This window comes from Onychomys torridus, chromosome X (assembly GCF_903995425.1).
Source record: "Onychomys torridus chromosome X, mOncTor1.1, whole genome shotgun sequence".
In the NCBI taxonomy this organism is placed as follows: domain Eukaryota; kingdom Metazoa; phylum Chordata; class Mammalia; order Rodentia; family Cricetidae; genus Onychomys; species Onychomys torridus.
In genome coordinates, this window is record NC_050466.1 from 95799828 (window position 1) to 95818347 (window position 18520).

The 18520-nt window shown below is 38.8% G+C and overlaps 1 pseudogene; it reads left to right on the forward strand.

Annotated features, from left to right (window-relative positions):
* Positions 1 to 1084: 1084 nt before the first annotated feature.
* LOC118573604 lies at positions 1085 to 2181 on the forward strand (annotated as a pseudogene).
* Positions 2182 to 18520: the final 16339 nt, after the last annotated feature.

The following is an 18520-nucleotide window of genomic DNA, read 5'->3' on the forward strand; positions in this document are numbered from 1 at the left end:
ATATGAAAAATGTAGGGTGTATCTTTTATCTACATTGTGAGTACTGTACTGTTTCTACCTATGTTTTATCTTCATCAAATGGCACACATCAAATGTGTAGTTATTACTTATATTTCAATAAAGCTGTGAAAAAAATGTCAGTGGCTTTTCATCCCAGCTTACTTTTCTAGCAACATAGTTGCTATAACCAATGACACTACATTGGAGAAAATGGATTTCCCCTTTCTGAGAAGGTATCAATTACATATATTGCCCTGGTTAAAGGTGGAACTTTTTATTATCTTTCGCTTCTTTTTGTTGGAATTTTGTCTGGTTTGAACATATTTTGGTCTTGTGCATGCACATGTGTATATTAGTTCTGTTGTGTCTGAAAGATGCTGTTTTCTTGGAGTTATCCTTACCTCCATCTCTTAGAACCATTCTTGCTCCTCTTCCTGAACCTTGAGGGTATAGGTTTGATAAAGACATCCCATTTAGAGTTGCAGATACAAAGTCTCCCGCTCTCTGTACATTGTTCAGCTGTGGTTCTCTGTGTTGATTACTACCTATTGCAAGAAGAAATTTCTCTTATAAAGATTGAGTAATGCTCTGATCTGAGTCCCAGCCTAGTGTGACAACTGTGGGTCCCTGGTATAAAGAGGTTTTGTGGGTCAAAGGAATCACAAAGACCTGGAGATTGGCTAGAAGGAAAATCTGAGAGTGATGCTGGAGAAGAACTAGGGAAACAAGAGTCCTTAAGGGATGAGAATGGGCTCGGAGAAGGGGCTTCAGAGGTCAGGCTGCAGCCTCCATTCATTTTTAATATACTGTATGAAGTCTTAACTAGAGTAGTAGTTCGAGATAAGGAAATTAAAGGGAGACAGATATGAAAATAAAAAGTGAAATTATCCTATTTGCAGATGGTATGATGTTATACATAAGAAATGCCAAAAATTCTACCAGAAACTCACTTTCATTAACATTGAAGAATACAGCTTAACCCAAAACCAATAACCCTTATGTATACCAATCACAAACATGATAAGAAAGAGACGATGGATGCTACCATACACAATCCCATTGCGATCTGTTTCCTGTGTTGACCATGCCAGGGAGAAGCTGCCTGGTGACAGGAGCAGGAGGGTTTCTGGGCCAGGGGATCATCCGCTTGTTGGTGCAGGAGAAAGAGCTGCAGGAAGTCAGAGCCCTGGACAAAGTCTTCAGACCAGAAACAGGGAGGAATTCTCTAAGCTGCAGACAAAAGACAAAGTGACAGTGCTGGAGGGAGACATTATGGATGCCCAGGGCATCTCTGTTGTCATCCGCACTCCTGCTGTCATTGACTACTTAGGTGGCATTCCCAGAAAGACCATCATGGATGTCAACCTGAAAGGTACCTAGAACCTGTTTGAAGCCTGTGTCCAAGCTAGTGTGCCAGCCTTCATCTACACCAGCTCAACTGATGTTGCGGGGCCTAACTCCTACAAGGAGATCATCCTGAATGGCCATGAGGAAGCACAACTTGAAAGTACATGGCCTGATTCCTACCCATATAGCAAAAAGATGGCTGAGAAGGCAGTGCTGGCAGCCAATGAGTGCAGCCTGAAAAATGGTGGCATTTTGCATACTTGTGCCTTAAGACCTATGTGTATCTATGGCAAGAACAGTCCATTCATTTATGTTACAATGGTTAGGGCCCTCAAAAATAATGGTATTCTGGATGTTACTGGCAAATTTTCCACAGTTAACCCAGTATATGTGGGTAATGTGGCCTGGGCACACATTTTGGCTGCCAGGGGCCTACAAAACCCCAAGAAGTCACCAAACATCCAAGGACAGTTCTAATATATCTCAGATGACACCCTCACCAAAGCTATGATGATTTAAACTGCACAGTGAGCAAAGACTGGGGCTTCTACTTTGATTCCAGTTGGAGCCTTCCTCTGCCCATGTTCTCCTGGCTTGCCTTTCTGCTGGAAACTGAACTTCCTGCTGCATCCAATCTACAACTTCTGGCCTCCATTTAACTGCTACTTGGTCACTCTGTCAAATAGTGTGTTCACCTTCTCCTACAAGAAAGCTCAGCGAGATCTGAGTTATCAGCCACCTGTCATCTGGGAGGAAGACAGAGAGAAAACTTCTCAGTGGATTGGGTCACTAGTGGAGCAGCACAAGGGGACACTGAACACAAAGTATGAGTGATATGACAATGGCAGGGACAGTTGGTAGTTGTTAGATCCTCCAGAAGAAACAGATGCACAACCCAGGTCCTGCTGCCTCCCTTTGACACAGAGTCCGACTTGGTATCTTCCTCAAGTCACCAGATGCTTTGCCAGTTTCTGGCACAGACACAGGCTTTCTTCCCCCAGTACCTGCCCAGCTACACAGGGGATGCTGTGTCTCAGCTGCTGTGACTAAAGCGTTCAGTAATTATAATTTCCCTTCACTTGAAGTGCAGGATTGGTTTTCTTTCTACTCTCAAGTCCTAGGTCACATCCTGCCTTTGAAAAAACCCCATTGCTTTATGAAGCTCAACAGAAATAGCAATAAATATTACAATGATTTAAAACAAAACGAAACAAAATGTGTGTGTGTGTGTGTGTGTGTGTGTGTGCACATGTAAAGTGAAAACTTTAAACCTCTGAGCAAAGAAAGTGAGCAAGGCACTAAAGGTGGAACTACCTTATATGCTCATGGATTGGTAGATTTAATATTGTGAAAATGGCCATTCTACTTAAATCAATTTCCAGGTCCAATGTAAACTCAAAGTCTCCATTACATTCTTCACTGAAATGGAAAAATAAAAACATCTTAAAACCCAGATGGAGGCATGTAAGATGCTCTAACCCACTGAAACTGTAGTCCCAATGAAACACTTTCATTAGAAATTGCTTTGGTCATGAAGTTTGTCATAGCAATAGAAAAGCTATTAGCACACTGTCTTTAAAGCCAAAATGAGTTTCTTGTAGACAATAGACAAATGGATTTTTCACTCAGCTAGCCCATGTCTTTTGATTGGAGAGTGGAGGCCATCAATATTTGGAGTTATTATTGAAAGGTATATGCAGATTGAAGTCATTTGATGTTTTTTGTTGGTTTCTGTTCTTAGCTGTGTTGGTTTTTCATTAAATTATAGATTCATTTCTTTTCTTTCTAGAGTCTATTGGCTACGCTTATTTCTTTCTTCAGTTTGAGGAATTGCTTCCAGTATTATTTAGCATGTTGTCAGATAAGAATTTTAGGCTATTTGGAACATGGAAAGGTTTTCTTTCTCCTTCAACTATAGTAGATAGTTATGCTGGGTACAGTAGTCAAATTTGGAAGACATAGTCTTTTAGAAATTGGAGTGGACTGTTTCAGGCTCTTCTGGTTTTCAAAATTTCTGTTTAGAAACTGGGTGTTATTATGATGAGTTTTCTTTTATATGTGATTTCTGCTTTGTCTCCTACAGCATTCAATCATTTTTGTTCTATATGTTTTATGGTTTGACTATGATATGGCATGAGGTTTTTCATTTTTGGTTTTGTATAGTTGGGCTCCTGTGTGCCTTTTCTATCTGTATAGGTATGTCTTTCCATCATTTGGGAAAGTTTTCTTCTATGATCTTGTTAAATATATAGTCTATGTAACTGAACCAGAATACTTCTCTTTCTTTTATGCCAATAACTCAAAGATTTGGTATTTTGATGATATCCCACATTTTTTTATATGTTCTTATCCTGTGCTTTTATCATTTTTAAATTTTCTCTATGCTCATTGTGTCTAGCTCATCCTACTTTATCTTTAAATGCTGCTATCCTATCTTCTTCTTGATTCATTCTACTTGTGAGTCTTCCACCTTAGTTTTTTAACTGACTGGGAAATTGAGTTTTCAATTTGGGCTTATGTTCTCTTCAGTGTTTCTATTTCTTAATTGAATTTAGTTTTCAAATCCTGAATTATCTCTATTAATTCATTTAGGTGCATATTTTAATAGTCTTAGACATCTCTTGAGAATTTAATGTTATACTCTCATAGTTCAATGAATTGTTTCTTCATGTCTTCTTTAAATTCCTTGAATTCTTTGATTTTATAATTTTTTTTAAAATTCTGTGTCCTGAGGTTCATCTAGGTGGTTATCATTAAAAAACACATCTATAGGACTAGGAGTTTGGTGGGAGACATGCTCTTTGGTCATTCATGTTGTTTTATGTTTTGTTTTGTTATCTAATCTAACCATGTGGACTTCTGTCTTTAATTGTGTGTCTGGTGTGATAATCTTGCCTTCTTTAGATTGGGCAAGCTAAAGCTGGTCAATGAGCTGTTTAATTGGATTAGGGAAAGATAGCTCCCATGGGTCTAGAGTTAGGCCAGGCAAAGGCCATACATAAATGATAAGGGTTCATAGTGAAAGATCTGGTACTAGACGTTTGGATTTGTCAAAGGCAGTGGGGTTGGGGAAAGAGAATGCCAACAAAAGAAGTGACTTACTCTGGAAAGGTGATTTACATACAAAGAGGCTTCATGGGCCACATATCTGGGTGTAGGCTTTTGGATTTGCTGGTTGTAGTAGGTCTCAAATTTTTAATTAAATTATTAATGTATCATCTTCTCCCTTTCTGTCTTAGTGTGATGGCTGTTCTTGGTTGTCAACTTGACTATATTTGGAATGAACTACTATTCAGAAATGGAGGACACACCTGTGAGAGACTTTTTGGTTTGTTTTGAAGTGGGTGACTCCACTTCTAGTCTGGACCTTTGAGGTAGCAAGACATACACCTTTGATCCCAGTCTTGAGGCCGGAAGACATATGCTTTTTTTTCTAGATCTTAAGACTGGAAAATACAGGCTTTCAATTTGGATCTTGAGTCAGGAGGACACACACTTTTAATCCAAATCTTGAGGTTGGAAGATATACCTTTAATATGGGCCATACCTTCTGCTAGAAGTCTATACAAGTACATAGAAGAAAGAAGCTTTTGCTCTTTGCCTGCTTGCCCTCATCTTGCTAACACACCAATTCCTTCACTGGTATTGGAGCCTACTTCTTCAGGATTCCAGCATATACAAAATACTGAGCAACTACTAGATTTTTGGTCTTGCCATTGTTGGATTAGCTGTACTACATCCTGTAAGTCATAAGTCATATACATACATACACACACACACACAGAAAAAAAAAAAAATATATATATATATATATATATATATATATATATATATATATATATAGAGAGAGAGAGAGAGAGAGAGAGAGAGAGAGAGAGAGAGAGAGAGTTTAATCCATTTGGTAGCAGAAGTGGTTCTAGAGAAACCAAAATAAGGAAGTATAAGAAAGAATTTTTTAAGTGTCTGTAATAGACTTTTCATTTTGTAAGCACTTTCAGCTACTAAAGCCTCTCCCGTTACTCCCTCTCCTGAGAGCATGGAGAGTACTAAAAGCCCATGGTGTGAACTATAGTACAAACTTAGAGAGTTTGTATTTGATAATCCTGATTCATCAATTGTGAGTGGCAATGGATTTGGTGACCCTGTATATGAAACTTGTAACAGTTTGGGTGAAATTAAGGAAAATGATGCTGCTGTTTGGTTGTTCTTAGTATTGCTGGATAAATTGATAAATGATAGGAATGAGCTCTGTAATAAAATAAACCAGCTTTAAAATATGGTGAAGAACTTAGTGATATAATTGACCAGCCCAGATTGCATAAACAGACTAAAGGTTTCTAAGTGTGCCTTAGAAGAGAATCTTCTTTCCAGCAGCCACAGAGCTCAAAATCAAAGAAAATCAAACCAAATCCCTCATTATAAGGTTGGCTGAATTACAACAAAAATTCAAGTCCCAGCTTCAGAAAGTGTTGGCAGTTAAAGTAAAGAATGGGACCTATAACTTGGGATGGGGATGTGTTGGAGGACCCTATTGAAGAGGAGAACTTTGAACCCTCAGATTCTCAAGGGTTTGTCTTATCTGAGGAACAAATATTCTCAGCCCAACTCCTTGAAATGTTGCAGGTACTGGGGTATTGCTATGATAGATCTGACCACACTTTTCTTTTGGAGGAACATGGACTTTGGGACTTTGGATTAGAAAAGCATTTTAAAGCTTTAAATGGGGCTTCATGGACCATCCTAGTAGGAGCATGGCAAACAGTGGTGCTGAGGATGAATTGAACTGTGGGGGTCCGGCTCAAGAGGTTTCAGAAGAAAAGAATATTAGGATGTGTGCCTAAAGACTGTTCTTGTGATATTTTGGTGTCTACTTTCTGCCCTTGTCAAAAATATGCATAAGGATAAGTTGAAGAACTAGTATTAACTGTGTTGCTTGGTTATTAGTGGTCAGTCTTATGCTGATCTACAATGAAAAGGAGTAAATTGAGCAAGCAAAAATACAAAATATATAGTTAGAGAAGAAAAGGAGCACCAAGACATATAAACAAATTAAAGCAAAGCCTGGTGCTAAGTGGAATAAAGGGAGCAGAGACCTTCACCTAGCTAAGCTTCCAACTTGTGAAAAAATGAATTAAAGAAAAATGAAAATGAATTAAAGAAAAGTGAAAAGGAATTAAGGAAAAGCTTTGGGCCAGGCTCGGTGTTGCATACCTTAAATCCTGGCACTCAGAATGCAGAGGCTGGTAGATTTCAGAGTTTAAGGTCAGCTTGATCTGCAGAGCAAGTCCCAGGACAACCAAGCTTCGTCAGGGAAGGAAACTATCAAAATCAGAAAGCTGGTGAAAATGTTTTTGAACAAGGGGGCCATGGTTTAGCACCATCAGGCAGCAGAACTTGGCATCTTCAGCCATGTGGTTCTGAGTTTAGTGTCAAGAATAGAAGAAAAGGGTTATGGAATCTCCCTGTGCAATTAAGGAAAGGCAGTGAGGCCAGGAAAATGCCAGGGGTGTCCCTGCATAGAGGACCAGAGAAGCCATTGGTGAATCTGTGAAGGTAAAGCATGGATTACCTTGGAGACCCCAAGATATTGGAGATGCCAGAGCCATGTGAGATACCTGTCTAGGAAAGATGCTAACAGGGATTGGAATCTGCCCCAAAGAAAAAATTATGTTGCAGTCAACAAAGCTGAAAGGAGTTGGAGATCTGAAGAGAGTTTTGACACCGGACATGGAGATGCAGAGTTTGGAGTTTGCTTAGCTGGTTTTCAGTCTTGCTTTGACCCAGTATTTCCTCATCATGCTCCACACTAATGTATATCCTGTAACATTAAATGTTGTAAGTATGTGATCTGTTTTTTGATTGTGATTTTTTAGATTACAGTTAAGAAATTGCATGAGTCTCAGAAGAGACTTTGAACTTTGGACTATTAAACAGGGTTGAGACAATTATAGACTATGGGGATGTTTGAAATTGCATTCCTGAATTATGGTGTAGCTATTAGCCTATGGGGGCCAGGGAGTGGAATGTGGTGGTTTGAATGAAAATGGCCCCCATAGGCCCACAAGGAGTGACACTATTAAGAGGTGTGGCCTTGTTGGAGTAGTTGCAGCTTTGTTTAAGGAAGTGTGTCTCTGGGGGGTTGTTTTGAGGTTTCAGGTCTCAAATGTTCAAGCCAGGCCCAGTGTCTCATTCTCTTTGTGCTGCCTCTGTATCTGGATGTAGAACTCTCAGCTACTTTTCCAGCACCATGTCTGCCTGCATGCCACCATGCTTCCCACCATGACGACAATGGACTAAACCTCTAAACTGTAAGCCAGCCCCAATTAAATGTTTTATTTTATAAGCATTGCCATGGTCAAGGGTTTCTTCACAGCACTAGAAATCCTAAGCCACTTAGGATTTTTATTGTTGTGATAAAATACCATAGCCAAAAATGACCTGAGTGTGGAAAGGGTTTATTTAAGCATACAACTTATAATCCATCATCCAAAGAAATCAGTACAGGAACCTAGGAGCAGGAACTGAAGAAAAAAACCATAGAGGAACACTGTTTACTTATTCCATGTGATATGTTCAGGCTGCTTTCTTATATACCCCATGACCACTGGCTCAGGGGTTGCACTATTTGCATTGGGCTGGGTGCTCCCAAATATGTGAATAAGGATACCTGGAGATATTAGGGAATATAACATTTTCAGGGCACAATATTACAATTATAATAGGTAGATAAATCAGATGTTAAGTTTATATGCGAAACAGACTTGAGAACCAAACAACTGTACCACTTTCTCTTGGGCTCAGGAGGGGATAAAGACTGTTAAATGGCATCTTCTAGACACAATACAGCTGTCACAATCATGTGCTTATAGCAGCTGCAGTTATTTTCCTTAAGCTGGATAAGACCGGCCTTGTCCACAATCAACCATGGATGAAAAAGAGGATCTTAGGGCACTGAGTTAATGGCTATTGACAGATTCTGGGAACAGCAGAGTCACTGTCTTCAATTAATTGTGAATTCACTGTTGATCCCACTGACCTGTAAGAATGATTTCTAAAGAGAGGGAGTCGATTGGGGTAGTAGAGAGATGAGAGATTATTGGATTGAGAATAATCAATGTGCATTATTCACATGCATAAAATTGTTAAAAAACAAGTTTAACAGTAATAACATAAAATAAAACATGGGAAACACTTCCTTGAATTACCAAGTTGTCTGTCGTCTTATTTACCAATATTATAAGTATTAGTACACATGAAAAGCAGAAATAAAATCCTATATTGGAGATACTAGTAACTCTTTTTGTCCTGAGTGACAGTTGCAATACTGAGAGATTACAAGAATTTTAATTAAGAGTAAATGCCTTGAATAAGTCACATTTGTCAGCTGTGGTCTTATTAGGACAGAAGTAAAGAATATTAATTATTTGATGTTATATTCCAACAAGATGATCAGCTATGTTGATGTAGCAGATTACTGAGGCATCCTACAATCCTTCCCAGTAACCTATAGAGTCTTTGAATCTCTGTGTAATACAAATCATGCCAGATAAGGTATATATAAATGGATTTCTCAGGTGTAACAGTTTACTATGGAACAAAGGTAGACTCATTTTTTTTTGCTATGATATATTTAACATGGTCCATTATGCATGAAACATTATCTTATACATTTTAGTATTCATACCTCTTATGTATACTTTTATAAAGATACAGGATAAGCAGACAAGGAGAATTCTGGGAAGAGGAAGACTGAGTGAGGAGATGCCAGGCCACTGTCCCGGGAGCAGCATGTAATGGCACACAGGTAAAACCATGGAACACGTGGCAACATATAGATGAACAGAAATGGGCTGAATTTAAGTGTAAAAGCTAGTCAGTAGTTAGCCTGAGCTAATGGCCAAGAAGTTATAAATAATATAAGACTGGGTGTGTTTATTTGGGTCTGAGCGGCTATGAGACTGATAGGTGAGAGAAATTTGTCCTGACCATGGACCAGGCTGGACACAGAAAAACTTTCAGCTACAGTTATTTCTATTTTATTTTAAGTGACTTTTTATTTTTTGTTTTGTCTTTCATTTTCAAGTAAAAATTCTCATTTATCAATACCTATGATGGTTAATACTGGTTTTTCACTTGACAGGTTCCAAAACTGAGTAGGAGACAAATATCAGGGTATATCTGTGTAGGGATTTCTAAATTGGGTTAATTTAAATGGGAAGATTCATCTAAATGTAGATAACAACAATCCAGGATAGGATTCTTACACTGAAGGTAAAGGACTAAAGAGCTGGGACTAAAATATATTTCAGTGATCTTTCCATGCTTGCACAATCTACACACACTCACATACACACATACTCTCTTTCTCTCTCTCTCTCTCTCTCTCTCTCTCTCTCTTAATACTGTTCTCTCAGTTTTGACAGTTGCCTACTCTTGGTGACTATCAATGTAGTATTTATTTTTATTTACTTATAATTGAAGGTACATAACAAAATGTTTTTATTTTTAGCTTAATGGGGATTTTACACATGATGAATTTCATTTATGTGAACAAAATTATTGTCTAACACTACAGACATGACAAAAGGAACTGAGCTTTATTTATTCTTATACATTTAATTGAAATATAGTTACATCATTTCCCCTGGCTCTTTCCTCATTTTAGTCCCGATCAAATCCCTTCCCTGCAATCCCTTCCATGTGCTCCTCACTCTGAAATTGATAGCATCTTTCCCTTTGAATATTTTTGTCACACACATATGTATGCATAAATATGTACAAATATATAAATACAACCTGCTGAGTCTGGTTTTGTTGTATGTGTGCATGTGGTTTTAGGGCTGGCCACTTTGTGTTGGGTAACAATTTATGGGATTCATCTCTTGGATAGGCTAATTCTCTCTCTTTCACTAGTTACTAGTTGCCATTAGTAGTTCTATGTCTTGAGGTGGGACTCCACGTTTTTTTCTCCTTTTTGCATAAGCATGTCTATTGATATTGCCACTATTTCAGCCATTGTTTCAGCTGATATTACTAGGAGAAAATATTTCACAGCAGATTTCGTGGTGCTCTGGTTCTTATAATCTTTCTGGCCCCCATTTAGTGATGTTTCATAAGCCATAGATGTAGGAGCTATGATGTACACATTTCCACTGGAGCTGGGCTACTCACTATCCATTGATCCAGTTGTGTGTGTGTGTGTGGTTTTTTTTTTTTTGTGAAGGTTTCCAAGAGAAGTTTCTTTAATGAATGCTAATAGCTACACTCATGCAGCAAAGGTAGCTCATGGATAAAGGGAGGCTGTGCTTTACATGTAGTGTACATAAGAAAGAGTTTCAACATCAATGTGTTTTCCTGTGACTGATTCATTTTACCTAAAACTGGACCACAGTAAAAAGAAATAAAAACCAATACAGCAACAACAATGTTTTTTAAAAAATCACAGTGTGCATAATAAATGGTTCCAACTGTTGCTAATTTTTAGTACTCAAGATTGTTTTAATTAATTACCATTTTAGTAAATACAGGATTTGGGACAGGCATTTTAGTGTACATTCTTTGCCTAGAAGATTTGATTTTGTTGCTCTTTTTGGATGATATATATCTTTCCAAGTCAAATCATTTTATTTCTACCTCCATTATGTGATATGTTACCTTTAGCCTCACTTCAGCAGCTAATTATTTGTGTGTATATGTGTTTCTCACTAGTTATTTGTTCCTGAATATATTTTTCTAGAATGTTAATTTATAAAATCAGTGTAAGTATATAATTATTTTAATTATGTATTACAATAACATATCAAAACTTCCAGAAATCATCATAAATGGACTTGAACATAGGTTTTGGTAACTGCTACTATGTGCTTATTTCCACTGACTGTCCTGCCTCTTGGTATTTTCCTAACCACAAAGGCCACATCTGAGAAGTTATTTTATGTCTAATGAAAGGATTTGTGCTAATAAATGATTACAAAAATTAATTCAATTTAATTAGCATGTTAAGAGCACTGATTCAAGAGAAAAGGAAACTGGAAATGAAAAGTGATCAGAAGCACTTATACAAAGTAGGCTGTTAACACCCTATTATGCATCTTACAGGAACTCTTGCGATTTTTCTGTCAAGTATTGCTATTTTAGAGCATAAACAAAAGTATGTTGTATAATTTGATTTTAGCTACTTTATCTATGGAAGAAAAAATTTCCTTCCACAAAGACTGAGAGTTCAAATAAGGAAATTTACAATTAAATGCTCTCATCACATTTTATACACTCAGCATTTGCATAGCTCTAATAAAAATTGCCACATTCATACAATGAGTACAATGCAATAAATACGATCATCACACAGAAATTCTACCAGTTCTATCTTTTATGTGTTAGTCAGGAATATTTTTTGTTCATCCTAATGTATAAAAACTTTGTTAGTTTCCCAAGAGACATGCCAAAAAAATAGTTTAGAGGAGTACTGAAGTATCGGTCCCTCAGCATTCTACCACAAACTTTCAGCAACCTAACAACAGACACTCTGAACAGAAATAGTGTGCTGTTTTTCCCACATGATTTTTAATGTATGTGACATTCATAAAGATGCTTGAAATCTCCTTTTCTGGAAAGAAACCCTCAACTAACTCAGTTCTTTAAATATTGGAGAAAATATCCCAAAGTTACATGCAGTATTTTTCTCATGGCATGAATCACTGAGGTTTAGCTAAGAAACATGTAAGTTTAATATATAATAATTTCTTCTATTTAATCTTCTATAGAACAGTTGTCAAGTCAACCCATGAAATAATTGTTTTCTTTATATGGATCTACACTTAAACATGTATCTCACACAGCCAATATTTATTTATTTATCCACTTATTCATTCATTCATTCGTTTGTTTATTCTTCTCTTGTACAATACATCCTAACCACAGCCTCTCCTTCCATCCTCCTAACTCTCCCTCACCATTATACTTCCCCTCTCCCCCAGATCCACTGCTCCTCTGTTTTCCTTCAGAAAAGAGCAGTTCTCCCAGTGATATTAACCAAACACGGCATAACACAATACCATAAGACCAGGCACAAACCCTCATATCAAGGCTGAACAAGGCAACTCAGTCCCAAGAGAAGGCAAAAGAGTCAGAGACATCCCCATTATTAAGAGTCTCCCCCAAAACCCTGAGCTAAGCAACCATATCCTATATGTGGAGGACCTAGTGCAAACACATGCAGGTTCTGTAATTGCTATTTCAGTTTCTGTGAACCCCTGTGAATGGTGCCTAGATGATTCTGTGGGCCATCTTATGGTGTTCTTGATTCCTCTGGCTCCTAGAATCCTTCCTTCCCCTCTTCCTCAGGGTTCCCTGAGCTCTGCCTGATGTTTGGTTCTGGGTCTCAGTATCTGCACCCTACTTCTGCTGGAGGAAGCTTCTCTGGTGACAACTGGCCTAGGCACCAATCTTGTGTGGCCAAATGTCATTAGGAATATTTCATTGACTTTTTTCTCCTTTTTTTATTTATTATATTTGTGTTTTAATTTTATATATCAGGTTCCCCTGTCTTCCCCCTCCCACCTCCGCCCCCACCTTCCCCCCAGCCCCTCCCCTCCATTCCCATCTCTTCCAGAGCCAAGACTGGGGATTCATTTAAACCTGGTGGATTCAGTACAGGCAGGTCCAGTCCCCTCTTTCCAGGCTGAGCAAAGTGTCCCAGTGTAAGCCTAAGGTTCCAAACAGCCAGCTCATGCACTAAGGACAGGTCCTGGTCCCACAGCCTGGATACCTCCCAAACAGTTCAAGCTATTCAATTGTCTCACTTACCCAGAGTTCCTATCCGGTTGGGGGCTCCACAGCTTTTGGTTCATAATTCATGTGTTTCCATTAGTTTGGCTATTTGTCCCTGGATGCAGAGATCCTCCGCCAGGCCCCAGGTGGAGCTCCAGGAGTCCAATTGTTGAGAAAGAGGAGGGACTGTAAGAGTGTGAATTGTTGAGACCAAGATCAGAAAAGCACATTTCATTGACTTTTTTTTTTGTCAGTCATGCTTGGTTCTCTGTTATCATAGTAATCCTTCACATCACTCAATACCATTACTTTTGCTGGTATTCAGTTGAACTTTTTGAAATATGGTTATCCACAGTTGCCTATGTGTGCAAACTTTAGTAGACGCCAGTTTTATAGAGGTCAGAAATCATGACATCTTAATTTGTGATTTTTCTTTCTGTTGCATTTCCTTAAGTAGCCAACATGGGGAGAGATGCTACAGATTAGGCCAAGTTTGGAGCCTCCCTCCTGCTTTTCCATCATTCTTCACTTTAACCATCTGCTTCAGTGTGTATTCATTTGGATCCACAATTATGAAGAACTGGACCATTTTTGAAGTAATAGACATCTGACTCTTATTCTCTGAGTAAAAACTTACTAGTTTTAGATTGCTTTCATTTATTAAAAATATTTATTAAGTGATAACTGTGTAAACACTGTTGTGTTATCTTTAGGTGACAATATTGCATAACATCCAAACTCATGCTACGAAAAAGAAGTCCAAAATGTGATGTTTATAGGATCATTAAGTCCTAATGAACATTGGTAATAAATATATTGTGTCTCTTCTCTCATTTGAAAGCCATTTCCTAAAGTGAATCCTCCTATTTAAGCTCAATTTTTGCTCCAGCCCCCAAATTGCTCTCCTACCTTCAGTTATTTCACACTTTTTCTTGGTACTAACTCTTTTAAAAATGTTTTTTATTTATTCTTTGATAATTTCAAACTACATTTTAACCAAATTCATTCCCTTCCCTCCATCGCTTGCTGTGGATATCGCTCTGTATAAATAAAATGCTGTTTGGCCAGTGGCCAGGCAGGAAGTATAGGCAGGACAAGAGAGAAGAGAATTCTGGGAAGTAAAGACTGGGGCAGAGAGACACTGCCAGCTGCCGCCATGACAAACAACATGTAAAGACAACGGTAATCCACAAGCCAGGTGGCAAAGTATAGACTAACAGAAATGGGTTAATTTAAGACAGAAGAAGTAGATAACAAGAAGCCTGCCATGGCCATACAGTTGGTAAACAATGTAAGTTTCTGTATGTTTACTTGGTTGGTTTTGAGCATCTATGGGCCTGAAGGGTGAGAGAGATTTGCCCTGCCTGTGGGCCAGGCAGGAAATGTCCAACTGCAATCCCTCATTTCTTCTCATATCCTCCCCTACTACTGTAGCTACCCAACTTCATGTTCTGTCTCCCTCTTACAGATGCGCACGCGCACACACATACACACACACACACACACACACACACACACACACACACATGCGCACACACACACACACACACACACACACACACACACACACACATGCGCACACACACACACACACACACACACACACACACACACACACACACAGAGTCCAATTTGTGTTTAACAACTACTCCTGAGCATGGTGCCTGCCCTAGAGTGTGGTTGGTATGCTCAGTATCACTTCATTGTAGAGGACTGATTTTCTCCAACCTAACTGTTATCAATTCCAAATAGCTTCTTATACAGGAGTGAGACTTTGCTTCCACTTTCCCCCATGCTTGGGTTTTGTCTTGCTTGAGCATATGCAGGTCTTATGCATGCTGTCACCCTTGATGCTAATTCTAAATGGAACTTTTGTAGACATAAATTCGATACTGTCAAATAGATGTCAGGAACTTTCAAGTTCCTTAATTTACCACGTAATACATTTTATATTTTATATTCACATGGTCTCATCTTCTGTATTTCACATACACTGATGAACCAGCCTGCCTCCATTTTAGGCTTAAAATCCATCTTATAGTAAAGACAAACTAGGCTTATTCCTCTTTATGATTAACTTTCTGTTTCTCAAGAATTGGACTATGCCCCTACTTGTAACTTTAGCTACAGATAGTTTTGCCCTACCTGTTCCAGGAAATCGCACAATGCCTTTATTTCAAAAGGTTTTTTAAACCATCCTGAAACCCTCTCTTTGTTTCGAAGGGTTGTTTTGACTCTAGGCATTATAAATCAGATGGAAAGGTATCCTAGCAGTCAGAAGCCAAAGAATACCACAAAGTCATACCACACAGCAAACTTCACCAGAAGAGATTTATTAGGAGGAGAAAAACACAGGACGGTGTCTCCCTTTGCTTTGGTGAGAAGCAGCAGAGAACTGGACAGGATACAGGGCTTATATAGAGGTTTTTTTATTTTTATTTATTTATTTATTTATTTATTTATTTTGCGGGGGAGAAGGGCATGGAACTTTTCAGGGTGAAGCTTTCCAGGGTGGGGATTGGTAGGATTTCAAGTTCAGAGATTGGGTTTGTAACTCTGTAGGGTGGGGGCAGGGCCCAGCAGTTAGGGCAATTAGAGTGTTCTGTGGGTAGAACTTGGCAGTTGGAGGTCCTAGGGGAGGGGCCTGGCCACTTGTGTGACTCGAGGGGCTTACAAAGATGGCCTCTTGTTATGACTACCTGTTGTCATGACTACCTTGTCACAACCACCTTGTAATCATGACTTTGTTTCAGGAGGTCATTAGGACTTACTTGTTCTGCTTATGTTCTGCTTCTATAACTCTGCCTATTTTGCCTGGCAAATCCTGCATTTGGAAATCCCCTACCCCTGAACTATAAAAACCGTGTCTTCCTCATGTCCAATGTTGACCCCATTTTGAGGGGGAGGCAGTCCATATACACAAGTAAAAATGGTTCCTTTAATTAATTGCTTGCTTTACTTAATTTGGCCATGATGATATTTGGGTTGGTGGTCTTTTCCTTGAATATTTGGGATTAATAATAGCCTCTCCTTTGAGTATAATAAACATGCAAATTTTAGATTGTAATTTGACATCTAATATCATGATTTCATGTACAACTATTTTACTGCTTACAATGTGCTGGTGTCACCACTGGAGCAGCAGGACTGACTACCTCCCAAGCTATTTACTATAAAATCAGAGAGGATTAGATTTAGTAATAGCAGAGAGAGAGGTGGTCTTTTTCTCTTCCTCAGGGAAGAATGTTGTTTCTATATTAACCAATCAGGTATAGTGAAAGACAAGATCCAGCAACTCCAGATGGATCCTCAAAAATATAAGAAACAGCTTGATACCTCTGGCCACTGAATCACTGATTATTAGTAATAGTCAGATATGGAACTGAATGCTAATCTTCTTAACCCCCCTTCTCTTCTTTTCTTAATCCTATTAAATATACCCTGCCTCATAAACCTCTAGTCTAGATTTCTTTTTTTGTTTTTTCGAGACAGGGTTTCTCTGTGTAGCTTTGCACCTTTCCTGGAACTCGCTTTGGAGACCAGGCTGGCCTTGAACTCACAGAGATCCGCCTGCCTCTGTCTCCCGAGTGCTGGGATTAAAGTTGTGCACCACCACTGCTCAGCTAGTCTAGATTTCTTAAACAACAGAAAAAAAGATTTCTAACCAAACTTTTAATTAGTTACTATTACAGTATTACCAGTTCCTACCTACAGAGCCAAAGACATGTAGCACCTAGTTATAGCCTGATGATGAAGATCAGGATCACCCTAAGAACTCAACACCCCAATTCAACAGGAGGTAGTCTAATGATAGTGCCACCCCCTTTCCAACTCCCAGTTATTCATTAATTATAAACAAAAAAGGGAAGGAATATAGGGTAGAAAGCTGAGACTAGAGCCAAGAAAACACACCCTGTCCCTAACCAACTGAGGAATTGAAATCCAACCAGTCCCTGAGCAAGAAAACCGCAGAGCACAAAAACCAACCAGCCCCAGAACAGGAAATTAAACCAGTCCTTGAGCGCAAAATCCAACCAATCTCTGAGCTTGTTCCAAGCTAAGGAATTGAGATTCTACCAATCTCCGCCCTGAATATCTTCATCCTGGAAAGCTCCGCCCCTAAGAAGCCCTACATAAGCCCTGTACCTGTTCAGTTTGGGCCTGCACTTTTTCACCCTAGCAGAGGCAGCTATACTCCCAGATTCCTCCATACCAATAAATCTCTTGAGTGAGGTTTGTTGTAATGACTTCCTTTCCCCAGAGTAGAGTAGAACAGAGATGTAACAATTTTGCCAGAGCAGAGCAGAGCTGTAACAGCTCATACTACAACCTGGCAGAAACTGCTACATTTCCACAGGGAAACTCCCTTAGTGGAGCAGAGCTCTAACAACATTTGCTGGAACAGAGCAGAGCTGTAACACTTTTGCTGGGGAAACTTTCCCTTGCTGGAGCAGAGTTGCTACACTCCAGGGAAGCTGAGGCAGAGCTTAACATTTTCAGGCGCAGAGCTGTGACAACCTGGCTGGGGAAACCCTCCTCTGCTGGAGCAGAGTTGTTACACTTGCATTAGGGAAAGAAACCTTTTCCAAAGCAAAGACTGTAAAACTTTGCTGGGGAAACTGTCCCCTGCCAAAACAGAACTGTAACAATTCTGTTGGGATAACTTTCCCTTTAGAGTTATAGGTATTCCTTGGCTTCCGACTGCTAGGATACCTTTATCTGCAGACCTATAACACTTACAGGAATTCCTTGGAATCTGACTACCAGAATACCTATTCCTTCAGATCTGTAACACTTACACAATGCCCTTAATTTCTCCTTCATATATTGCTTAACTCTTTTTTAAAATATATCAATGAACAGCATAATAAACAAGATGTTCTGATTAATTCCTGTAGTATATTTTACAGCAATAATCATCTATTGTGTCAGTTACTACATAGAATAGGCTTTTTTATATTAATAGCATTTACTCAAGGCTGTGCTTTTTGGTGTACTTGTCTCTGTGTTTCTCTAAGTTGTCAACTGAATTAACACACCGACTTTGTCTTATTTATTATGTTTTTAAGTATCTGTCCTATTGTAGGTATGTGAGAAATGCTCGCAGTAAGGAGAAGCAAGGGAAATGGGGAGAAGAAAACAAAGGGAGAAAAGGAAATAAATAATCTGAAAAGTGCCAAGAGTAGAGATGAAGGCAGGAGGGAAAGAAGGCATACAGGATCCAGGTAAGAAAAATGAAAGCAGGAAAAAGATAAACAAATCACAGAGAACACTCAGAGGTTCTGTACTGGTTTAACATAAATAAATAAAATAATATGTTTCAGAATCATTAAAAAGTCATTTGAAAAGACAAAGCAAAATGTGATTACCTAATGCATAAAACTTCAAGGAACCATTATAGTAG